Here is a 12,334-nt window from a genome sequence, read left to right as displayed (position 1 = left end):
TTCACCAACAGGTTAAGGGAGGTTACACTCTAGTCCAAGGCCCTTTGGTGAGGAAATGGCGATTTAAACGTGAATCTGAGCCCAGGCCTGGGCTATGTCTCTCTCCAATCCACCTGTCCAATACACAAGTTTGCACAGGCCAGCTCTTAAATGCAATGTGTGCCAGTGTTTGTCAATGTGGGTTAATTACCATAAACTGCTTTCAGAAACCGCTACAGAAAAGACAGGTTGACCCACATCCCTGCCCACAAAGAAGAGGAATTCTGACTTGCCTTCTCCTGTAATGTGCAGAACCCCTTCCCTACACCACTAAATTCAAATGTATGCTTCATCTGTGTTTATGTTTGCACACGGCATATTAAAGTGTAAGTTACCTGCAGTAATTCCATCTCGGTTGCTTTCCAAGTTTCCAGAATATCCATATTCAGTCTGTGAATGAAAATAATACAATGTGAATGAAAATACTGCAACCATGTCAGTAAACAAAGAATGCTGAAACCAAGTCATCAGAGGCTGCCGCCATCCCCCAGCTAGGATAGGCCTGCAGCCCAGACTCTACAGCCACTCACAATGGTGCCCTCTGAGCAGACTCACAATAAGAAAAGACAGGATACTTGCCCTAGGTAGCTAGGTGCTTGTCCAAAGAATGAATTCATTGAGTCCAAATGATTGCTTCCTCCCATACATAGATAAGCATTAAATTCTTTAACTTGAGATACCTGGCTTTCTTTAGATAACAAGCAATCTTTTATTGTTCCAACTACCTGGTCTTTGTTGTAAAGCTCCTATATATCCTAGCTCCTCCACAACCTCTTCCGAGCAGCCCATCAGAGCGATCTGAGAGCTTGTCATCCCGGCTCGAGTCCTCCCGCCAAATAAAACATAACTCTTAAATTTTAGGCTGCACATATATTTCTGTCAACAGTTTTGGACACCATGAAGGGACCCAGAGCAGACTTCTCTCCACCTGAACTCTCCGAGTAACCGGAGCCTTGTTACCAGCAGTGGTCCTTTGTGCGCACCCGCCTCCTTGGGGAGTCCAGATGAATTTGGTTGAGTCTCTCCTAGTTCTCGGATCTCCCATATTGGTTGATGATCCTGAGTTTTATTTGGCGGTGTATCCAGGTACCTGGGCCTCCAGTTGAAAGATATGGGGGTGAGTTACCCACCCAGTGGAGACATACTGAGTGGGGCCTGGTTGAAAGATAACGGGAAATACCCACCTTGAGGAGACGTCCGAGGTGGGGCTGGTGGAAAGATACCAGGAAAACACTCACCCAATGGAGACGTTCCGAGTGGGTCCAAGTTGGAAGACACTGGGTTCAGGACTGAGTGGTTACATAAGAGGCTGGTCTAATGGTTTCCTCAATTTGGTTACCTCCATTGAATTTTTCGGAATAAAAGTAAAACTATTAGGAGGAACCTTTCAACTCCAAAAATGGGACCCTCTCCCAAGCCTGTAACTGATTTCTCGGGTGACTGAGAAACTTGCATGAATGGTAGAGGCAAAGACTTCATGCTATAGAGTTGTCCCTGCGGGAAAACTTACTAGCAATTTTATTCTGACAACCTGAACTTAGAATGGGTAATAGAACTTTCAAAAAAAAAAAAAAAAAAAAAGGAAAGAAAAGAAAAGAAAAAGAAATGAAATATTGCCAGCCTTCAACTAATACCACAGCCAGGTTTATATACGGACAAAACTTCCAACATTAATTGGGTAAAAAAAAAAAAAAAAAAAAAAAAAAAAACTCTCACTCTGAAAGTAACTAACCAGGCCTGATAAAAACATTTTTTGGAATTCTGAACTTATAAAAACAAAAACCCCTTTACGGGGAACTTGTATTTCTCTTCCTATGTACTTGAAATGTAAATGTTTTATCTTTCTCTGGGTATTTTATGTTTGTGTATGTATGTATATATGTGTTTCCTTTTTTTTAAAGGAAAACTTGGACTCTGCCATGCAAAAGGTACAAGTATTGTGTACATAAGGTGGCAACGCAAATAAATTGGGATTCTCAACAATCCTTTTATAGTACCAATTTTCAGATATTTTGCCATCTTAAGCTTTGTTGCATCAGGCTGGACCACAAATGCCTTTACCTTTTGGAGAGTAAACTTTTGAATTTTATTTAGGCAACACCCCCACTCTCATGTAGAAAAGCCTCTTCATCTTATTCTTTTAAAATCACTATATATATATTATGATGGCCATATGATGGATCCTTTAATTTGGAAAAACTTAAATTGGTGAAATTTGAAAGAGCTCTCATTATAAACAGCTGTTTTATCGGTACCTATTTAAATCAAGTTTAAAGGTAGAAAAACATATCTAATGGTTAACCTAAGAACTTAGTTAAAAAAAATCTGGTTTGAAAAGCTACATTTGTGTTTTTACTTTCCCATCAATGGTTTTAGAGATGCTAATAAAAACTTAGAATAATTAATGTTAATTAGGTTGAGTAACTGGAAAAAGGAATGTAAAAATGTCGAAAGATTTTTTCTTAATGAAAAAAAAAAAAGATAATGGGTTTATCCCAAATGTGCAAATATTTTTAAATGGTTATTTTGAATGAGATAAATAAAATGGACAATTTTGGATTTAAATACAAGGTTTTGATGCTACACTACGTAAAGTTAAAATACAAAAAAAAAAAAAAAGGCCAAAGAGTTCCACAACTGCCCCCTCAACATTAAAGTTCAAACAAGCCCGCTTTATTTAAACTTGGCGATCCCAGAGACTTTTCTATAAAATTAGATACATTAAACACACACAAGAAAAAAAAAAAAGAAAAGAATAAGAAAAAGGCTTCTGGCACTCCTTCTAGAAATTAAAATTATTGATTAAACCTAATAAATACTAAAATTAAAGATATGAGTTAATAAAATTGAGATAAAAGTTTGTAAAATTGGTATATTTAAATGGGCTTTATATAAAACTTTTGCTTAATTACATTGTGGGATACAGAAGTTTCAATGGGTAAACGCTTCCCTTCTTGGTATTATAAGGCTGGGCACATATCTGTCTCTCAGAAAATAGTAACTGAATAAACTAATGGAAACGAATACAGTTACATGAGCCGCAAATATAATGTAAAACTAAAAACTAATATTCAGTGGCTAATAAAAAAATATAATAAGAGGTTTACCCTGGGTTCAACTTATAACTCAAGGAAAAGAGACCTTTCTTATAACTCAAGCTTTGGAAGAGTTGATAACGTAAACCTTAAAGTTTTAAAACATGGAATTCTTTGTTTACAGTTCTTGTCACTGATACAAAAAAGCAAATTATGGAGATACAATTGGGCCTGGGTGACAGAGCAGTTCTCTGGGGGAACTGGAAGTGTCTGTCTTTGTCTTCCAGATCAGAAATGTAAATACAGCAAACAGTGACCTAGGGCTGAGCCTAATTAGCTCAACGAGATAAAACTTAAGGCCAAAGAAATTTTTGGCATTTTAGAACTCAGAACTCTGACGGGTCCTTCAGACTTTGTCAAGAAATCTTAAATGCCTTTTTCAAAAATAGTAAGCCTTAGTGATTTGAACAAGCAAATTCAGCTTACTCCAACTATTATTATACCTACCTCATAGGTAAGTATTAAAGTGAATCTATGAAATCTTTAGCTTTTGTATTTTTATAAGCCTGTGTACACATTACACATATGAGGTATATCTACGGCTAAAAAAAAACCAAAAAACAAATTCAATGTCAAAGAGTTCTGCTTAATTGACGTAAAAATTAAGAGCTTACAAATTAAGTATTTTTAAAATAAAAACTGACCAAATTGACCTTCACCGTCAGGTGAACTGGAAAATATTCAATATTAAGATAACACTTGGTATTAAGTTTAGTTTAAGTATGTCCTAATTAATATAGACACCTTTAAAGTCATCAATATTAAGTACAATACACTTACTGTACATAGGTTTAATGAAAGTCAAATAAGATCATGTTATATGTGTTGCAGATTTGTCAAAAAAAATAATAGTAATGTGGTGTGATAAAACTTTAAGTAAATTAAATGCAAATGAGGAGAGCTTTGGGTAAATTCTTTAAAATATATTTTTAAAATGTATGCTTAAGTTAATCTCTAAATATTTGGTATCTTTTAATTCTAGAGTTGTGCTAAATAAAGTTAAATGAGAGGAGTTGATTAAATAACTATGCCATTTTGAGATAAAATAAGATTGAAATATGAATTCCTTAACATTTAACTTCCTCTTACAGAGAAACTAAAGGTGTTTAGAAATATTAATAAATAGTTGGTGCCACCCTGAAATAGTCTCTATTATTAAGGGAAATATCTCAGTATCCTAGGAAAGTAAAATGAATGTGTAAATGAAGATATAAGGAATGGAATTATATTTCGTTAATGAAAATAGTGACTTTGTACTAAAGCCGGTTAATTCAGAATGGAAGAGAAAATAAGGGACACACTAATACGAGAATAGAAAGCTGTGGAAGTCTTGTGGAAGAGGAACCCTGAGGAAAGACTTTTGTACGTAGTCGGAATTGGCTAAGTTTAGAATCAATTTGGGCAAAGTAACTGAATCTTAGAAGTAAGCTGGTACAAGACTAGATTTGGTTTTCTCTATATTAAGAGGAAAAAATTTTCTTAAAATGTTAAACCACCTTCAGTAAAAGATTGTAAAGCTTCTTATACCACTTAACTGATCTGTTCTGCCTTTACCTTTGAAATATTTTCTTGTTAATGAATAAGTACTTTACAGTGATCTATACGTTTATCTGATGAAGTGTTTTGAAATCTTTTAACAAGTTCCCCAAATATCAATTTCTAATTAAAGTTCTTTTAATCTCCAGTTAATTTTGGGATGCTACTGAGGGCCCCTGAAACATCCCAAAGAGAGATTTTAAAATAGTAATTTTCATTTGGCATGTTAAGTAACATGAGAAGTATTCTCAAATGAATGGTAAACCTTCCTAGTTTATATTGTATGAGAAAGTATTATTAATATAGATATTCTAGAAATTATATGGACTCTCTAAAATTCTGGTATATCTGAAATGTTACCAGTCATAATTCTGGTTATTGTGACCAGGTTTCTTTATCGATTATAGTGTAACTGTGTTTAACCATGCTGTTAAATCTTTTGTCATTAATAGACAGGTAATTGTTTTCTTCTGATGATTTTGCAAAATGCTTTCTCTTCAAGGAGATTTACTGGTTTCTAATAAATTTCAAACTAGAGCACTGAACTAAACTGGGTAAGAAATTTTAAAGTTCTAATGAAAACTCTGATTAAAAGAATTAGTTACATGGGACTGAGTAAACTGATGAATATGCTTATAATTTTCGATTTTGTTTGAAATACTACTGGCTTTAACCTGTTTCCCAGACATAAAGAAACTCTTCTCCTTAAGCTAGCTGTGATTCACGGCAATTTGATAAATTATACCTATGTAAGCAGACTTGGAAGAGTTACCTTTTCTCTCCATCTGATCCCTCAAGAGACTAAAAACTCTTAGGTCCCCAGTGGCTCCATCAGATAAATTAGGAAGATCATCTCCTAACAGATAAATGAATCTCAAGGTATTTTAAGGATGTTAAAGAGAAAAGAATTTACCTAAATCTGTAAGGCAGAAATCTATGACAAGCCCTTGACATGGCTTTCCTGACCTTAGAAAACCTTATTAACTTTCTACCCTGAGACTCCTTATTAAAACTTCCAACACAGCCAATTTAAAAAAGCCTATATGATCAAATAATCAGACTTAACTTGCAAAAAAATTAATCTTGATTTGGCTATATTTGAGAAAAATGAGGGTAACTTTAGAGAGAAAAAGATTATATTTTAGTGGATACTAAATTCTAGTTTTGTTAATTGAGGTCTATATTTACTAAGACACTTCCCAGATCATTCCTTGCTGTTATGTCACATTGCTGTAGAGTTTAATGGAATTATTAAAAGGATACTCGAGGTTTGTTTCTGAAGCTCAGTCATCTATCCTTGGGTAAAGTTCCAATGTCCCATGACCTGCAGCCAGGGGATTATACATACTGAACAGGCATGACTTAAAGAACTGTCTCCAACCTGAATGGAAGGACCCTTTATCAGGTACTATTAACTAGAGCATACACAGGAAAGCTGAAGGAAACGGACTTTCGGACTCATTTCCAATGAGAAACAGCCCCTGCAATGCACTGGCCTATAGAGCACTGCTCACCTTAAAACAATGCCCAAATGGAGAAAAAGCTAACAGGGCAGGATGAGAAGAAGACGACATCTTAGGTAGATAGCTGACCCAAGACACCGGACCAGGCCTGTATACTAATTACATTGATAATTTCTCCTACCTTTGATTATGAACCACTCCAATTGTTAAGTTTATGGTAAATTACCTATGTCTAGTACTTCTGTGTTGCCTTGGTGGGTTTCCCTACTCCAAGGCTCTAACTAGATAGCCCTCAGAAACGTTATTCTTAAAAGAAATTATAGTTTTGTTTAGGCCACTTTTGATCTTACAAGGTGTGAGACTTCACCTGGCCAAATAGTAACTACTCTGAGCCTGACCATAAATATGAACTTTCTCATAAGATCACCCAAACTCAATCAGAAACACAAGCAAAATTTTAACCCAGAAATATAACTTATCGACTGTTAAATTCTTACTCGTGACTTTATTAACGTTACTAGCTGTATTACTTATATCCTATTTTATAAAATTGTTATCTTACATTTCCCAATGTGTAAATAGGCCTACAACAAGATTGATGATGGCTAAACATCTTGAAGAAATAGATAAAATTTATAACCCGGCATAAAAAATTTTTAATAGTGTGATTCTAGATATGGGAAAGAGCAATGAAGGGTTTACATTTCCTGGATTATAATAGACTAGTAAGACAGGCGATCCAGAGAACTTTTAGTATCAACAGGGCCTGATAAAACACCTAACACCTTGAATGGCAGCTCAGAAGATTCTTCACCTGAACTACGAATGGGCCATCCTAGCACCATGGGACAAAATTGGTCATGGAATGTCTCAAAATATTGGTCGAATTTAGGACCAAGGGGGAGCACTGTGAATGAAAGTACTACAATGCGAAGGAAAATACTGCAACCATGTCAGTAAACAAAGAATGCTGAAACCAAGTCATCAGCAGCTGCTGCCACCCCCCAGCGAGGACAGGCCTTCAGCCCCGCCTCTGCAGCCACTCACAATGGTGCCTTCTGAGGGGACTCAGAATAAGAAAGGAGAGGATACTGGCCCTAGATAGCTAGGTGCTTGTCAAAGGAATGAATTCAGTGAGCCCAAATGTTTGCTTCCTGCCATACACAGAAAAGTACTAAATTCTTAAACTTGAGATATCTGGTTTTCTTTAGATAACAAGCAATCTTTTATTGTTCCAACTACCTGGTCTTTGTTGTAAAGCTCCTATATATCCTTGCTCCTTCCCTAAAACTTTGGAGCAATCCCTCAGAGCAATCTGAGAGGCTGTCATCCCAGCTCTAGTCCTCCCGCCAAATAAAACTTAACTCTTAACTTTTAGGCTGCACATTTATTTCAGTCGACACAACTTACAACAAACCCAGGAAGAAGTGAATATTATCATGCCCTTTTACTGATTCACCAACAGGCTAAGTGAGGTTACATTCTAGTCCAAGTTCCTGTGGTGCGGAAATGGCGATTTAAACCTGAAGCTGGGGTGCCCATGCCTGTGCTTCTTCTCTCTCCCATCTATCTGTGAAATCCACCTGTCCAATATACAAGTTTGCACAGGCCAGCTCTTAAATGCAATGTGTGCCACCATTTGTCAATTCTGGTTAATTACCATAAACTGCTCTCAGAAACCGTTACAGAAAAAACAGGTGGACCCAATTCCCTGCCCACAAAGAAGAGGAATTCTGCCTTAACTTTCCCTGAAATGTGCAGAAACCCTTTCCCACGCCACTAAATTCAAACGTACGCTTCATCCGTGTTTATGTTTGCACAGGACTTATTAAAGAACAAGGTGCCTGCAATAATTCCATCTCGGTTCCTTTCCAAATAAACAGATTAGCCCAAATCAGATCCAGAACAGACATAACTCATCAAATCCGCAGTGAAACACACTGGATCAAGAACAAAATGCGTGTCCTAGTCCAGAAAAATATGGGTCCCTCTTTCTTCCTGTCATTATACAATCCCACCAAAACTCATTACATTGCTGTCTGCTCATCTGGCAACCAAACCCAGAGAAGAGTCAACTCAGCAGAGTGCCCTACTGGGGAGAACACCCCGCAGCAGCACTACGGGCTGCCTGCCCTCCCGCACGCTCTGCTGACCCCTAGTGTCGTCCGTGGAGACCAGGCCAACAGAGCTGTTCCCAACAGCTGCAAAGACCCACACATTAAGTAAAAGCATTTTATTTTATACGATATGTTACGTATAAACCCATCTCTGAAAACAGCTTTGGCAGAAGCCCAAATCTTCAACATTAATCTGCAAAGGCAATTCCGGTCCCCAAGGGAAAGCAAGTCTTAAGACGATGCTAAGGCCTCCAAAGTCCTCTCCACGACGACCGTCAACCAAACTGCCTGCGGGTCTGCAGCTGCAGGCGGCTACATGTCTGTTTTTAAAGCAACCCCTTCCTGCCCTCGGGAGCTACAATGTCCCTCTACGCCCTCCCATCTCAGGGTAAGAACAGCTGCTGCAGAAGCTTGCAGGGCAGCACTGACAGGACTGGACACAGAGGATCAGAGCTAAACTAAGCCTTCTGATGACACGAGCTTCCACTGTGTCACTTTACAGATGAACATATATATAGAGAGAGGTGGGGTGATATTGCTCAAAGTCACACAGCTAATAAGTGGCAAAGTCTATAAATCTGCTCCTCCCTCCGGCGTGACGCCCCAGCTGGGACGCCCACAGGGTTTTCTCGTGCCTGCCTGACCAGTCTTTTCCTGTCACTCATGACCCACCACAGGGTCTGTCCGCAGCCTGCCTTTTCAGCATGTTTTCCCTCCAGTTTCTCAGGAACAAGGCTGCTCCGGCCACTGTATGACTTCCGGCTCCCCGAACCCTCCGTGCTCAGCCAGTCATGCCTGTGCATCCGGCCCCCTGCTCAGAGGCTCTTCCGTCCCTGCATGTGGATTTTTCCACTCTTCGCAGGGACACCCCCTCAGGGGAGCCCTCTTCTCCCCCACAGCATGGCAGGTGTCCCAGGCCACATCCAGAGCTGCCCCATTAAGACTGCTTGTGCCCAGTTCTGCTAGTCAGATCAGCAGCTTCAGAGCCCGGGGTTATGCCCGGGTCACCCGGCAGACCTACTGCCCATCTCCGAGACCCTACCCAGCAGGTCACCAGGAAGTCACAGTAGATGCCTCACCCAATCCAGAAGGCTGTTCACCTGCCAGCACCGCTGATGACTGGTTTCCAACCTTTGATCAGTTTCACACAAAACAGCAGCTTTCACTTTGAAGCGGGGTGTTTTCCCTTCTGCTGTCCATCCTTACCGGAAACATCAAGGGAAACCAAAAGGCCTTTTCTCAACCCTTTTCTGATGACATATTTCCACCCACAATACTCACATGCTCAAGAAGTTTGGGTCCACGTGGCTTTGTTTCCCTTACTCTAAGTGGCTCAATAGACTGTGGGATTCCTTCTCTTTTGAGGGTATTTGTTGTACTCAGTTTATCGGCTTTAATCTGTTTTTGTCTTTCTCTTCAGTGTCCCTGGCAGTTGCCACTTCACACTCCCTACAGCAGCCTCTCTCCCAACGTCTAATCTAGGAAATCAGCTGTGACGAGGGCCCGGTGGGCAATCACAGAAGATGGAGCTAAGGCACAGAGAGGCTACATAATTTGCCCAAGGAGATCAACTTCAACTCCCAACAGTGTGTGTCTCGTCCCTCTGTTTAACACTTATGCTAAACTAGTTAACTTTTAATAGATTTTAGTTATAAACAGATGAGGTATCAAAATACATACAAGGACACAGATCCACTGTAAGATGTTCATTAACTCCACTATTTTGTTTCTATTTCTTTTATTTCTATTAAAAAAATTAAGAACCTCTGCAGTCAATATAGCAAAATGTTAATGGGTTTTAAATCCAGAATATAGAGGCTTAAGTGTATTACTCACACTTTTTTGTAAATTCACAAGACAAAATGATTTGAAGGTCTCTCTCCCCTCCCCCCTACTCACTACTGGCTCTCACCTGAGCTCCCAGACCACACATCTAACAGCCTTTCATTTTACCCACAGCTGAAATCATCAGTTTTCCCCCAGGACTCCCTCTGCAGCTTTCCCTCCTCAGAGCACAGCAGGACCCTCATTTACCTCATTAATCCACCCAGAAACCCAGGCCTTACTCCATCCTACCCTCACAGACATCATTCATCTTTTCATTTTACCATCTAACATGTCTTCCATCTGTTCGCTTTTTCCCACTGACCGTCCCACCGCTCAGGTGGAAGCCACCAATACTGCCCACTTGGACTCATGAGTCTCCCATTGGCTCCCCCAGCCGCTCTTCCCTACTTGAGACAAAAGGGATTGTGTCACTCCCATGCTTTTAAGACTCTATTCAAACCCACTGTTCTTAGAAGAAACTCCAAGTTCCTCACCTGGTGAAGTTCTTTGCCATGAAACTATCAGCTCAGGGATGGCAGGACCCGCCCTCTCCCCTCAGTCCCGCCCTCTCCCCCCGGCCCTGCCCTTTCCTCTCATCCCCACCCTCTGGCACATCGCCACCTCGGGAGGACCTGCTGAGCTACACCAGCCTGTATTCTAACCCTGGTCTTGAGTTCTTAGCAAATTGCTTCACTTATCCATACAAATCCAAGTTAGATTAGAAAGATTTTAGATATTTAGCTAGAATTTTGATTTGGGGATTTTGCACTAGCAACCTGCATGTACATGTTCTAATAGTTCTGCCTTCTTAAAACCACACCCAGATTTAAGTAGTGTCTGTGGAATACCTTCGGAATAAGAGGAATTGTACTTTCACAGGCTTTATGTTTTATAATATGAACAACCTGGACAGGGTCACAAATGGAACCGCCTAAAATGTGACAGAAGACGGGTTAGAGGCATAAAGCAACAGGTCGCAAGGAAGGTAAGAGCAAAGTTGTTTCTCCAAACCCCCCTAAAATCCTGAAAGAACCAAAAATTCTGAATTTTGAAAGTAAAAGACTATCATATAAAGAAATAAAATAATCCTGTTCATCAGGGTTTCAAGATCTGACTCCAGAAATTTTAGCAGGCCATACTGAATCCTAGCACAGAAACATTAGATGGACTAGTAGTGAGTAAGTTCCAGGAAAACGGCAGTAATTCCTCCACTTGTAAGAGAACACACACTCACTTCTCGAAAGTGATTGTAAACCACATTCTGGAGAAATTCAGAAGATTCAGGCTCCGCTTCTAGATGGTGATGACACGGAAGGACGGCTTGGATGCATGCTTCTAACTGAGTCACCGGCATTCTTACACTGCAGGGGGAAAAGGAGGCGCCCAGTCAAGAGCAGAGGTGTTCCTGTCATGTCTCCCAGGCCGTGCCTCGGGGACTCATTGTCCTGTAGCAATCCGGCCCCAGGCGAGGACCAGCAGCATGGCCCACCCAAGCAGGAGGGGCACTGTGATTGAGAAAACCCACCCCTGATTGGGGGCAAGAGGGGCTGGTGTGGTTGAGTGGACCTATAAATGCCCACAGAAATACACCTGCATTCATTCAAGTGATACAACCAACAGTAGCAGGCCATTTTACAAAATTTCAATTGTCAGTGGAAATGTTACCATTCCTTTCCGCTTGTCCCCTGCACTCTGAGACAGGCTTAGGCTCTCTCACACCTGCAGCTCTGGGCAATAGTTGTGAAGTAATTTTACCTTGCTGCGATAGTCCTCGCTCCCCGTGTCACTGTGTCTGTCCTCTCTTAACACAGTCGGAAGTCTTCCTGGATCTCTCCCTGAGTTCCTTGCTCCTGCTCCTCAGATCCTGAGATAAACGGCAAGTGAAGTCACATGAACAGAAAAGACACTGTGGACTTGACCAAAGTCCTCTGTGACCCCTAGGTGACTTCTGCCCACCCCTCAAATTCATTTCTCAAGGTTCTGCCCAGGGTGACAACCAGCCAGGAGAGTGGCCCAGGCCAATTAAAAGCTGTGTGGCTTGGTCACGGGGACAGGTGCAGGAGCTGTTTCTGAAGCCGGGTCCCTCCCCAACTCTGCTCCCCTCTCCCCCTAGGCCCCGCTGCCAAGCCCCTAGGCTCCCTGATCTTCTGCATTTCTCTTCTTCTCTACTCCAAACCCTTTTCCTCTTCCTTTATTCCCTAATTATCCCCAGCTGGAGTGATTTTTTCAATCACAGTATCTGAAAAAATTTCCTGCA

General features: G+C 40.5%; 1 long non-coding RNA gene across 1 annotated transcript; it reads right to left on the bottom strand.

The window, feature by feature from the left end:
- Window positions 1-370: 370 nt before the first annotated feature.
- On the bottom strand, window positions 371-11,931 carry LOC141574014 (uncharacterized). The gene is made up of 3 exons (XR_012500517.1): window positions 11,833-11,931; window positions 11,312-11,438; window positions 371-429 (listed from the first exon to the last, which is right to left on the bottom strand). It is a non-coding gene; the product is annotated as an uncharacterized LOC141574014 (long non-coding RNA).
- Window positions 11,932-12,334: the final 403 nt, after the last annotated feature.

This window comes from Camelus bactrianus, chromosome 19 (assembly GCF_048773025.1).
Source record: "Camelus bactrianus isolate YW-2024 breed Bactrian camel chromosome 19, ASM4877302v1, whole genome shotgun sequence".
NCBI lineage: Eukaryota > Metazoa > Chordata > Mammalia > Artiodactyla > Camelidae > Camelus > Camelus bactrianus.
Note: the sequence above shows the minus strand (reverse complement) of the source record. Positions and strands in the feature narration are given on the sequence as shown.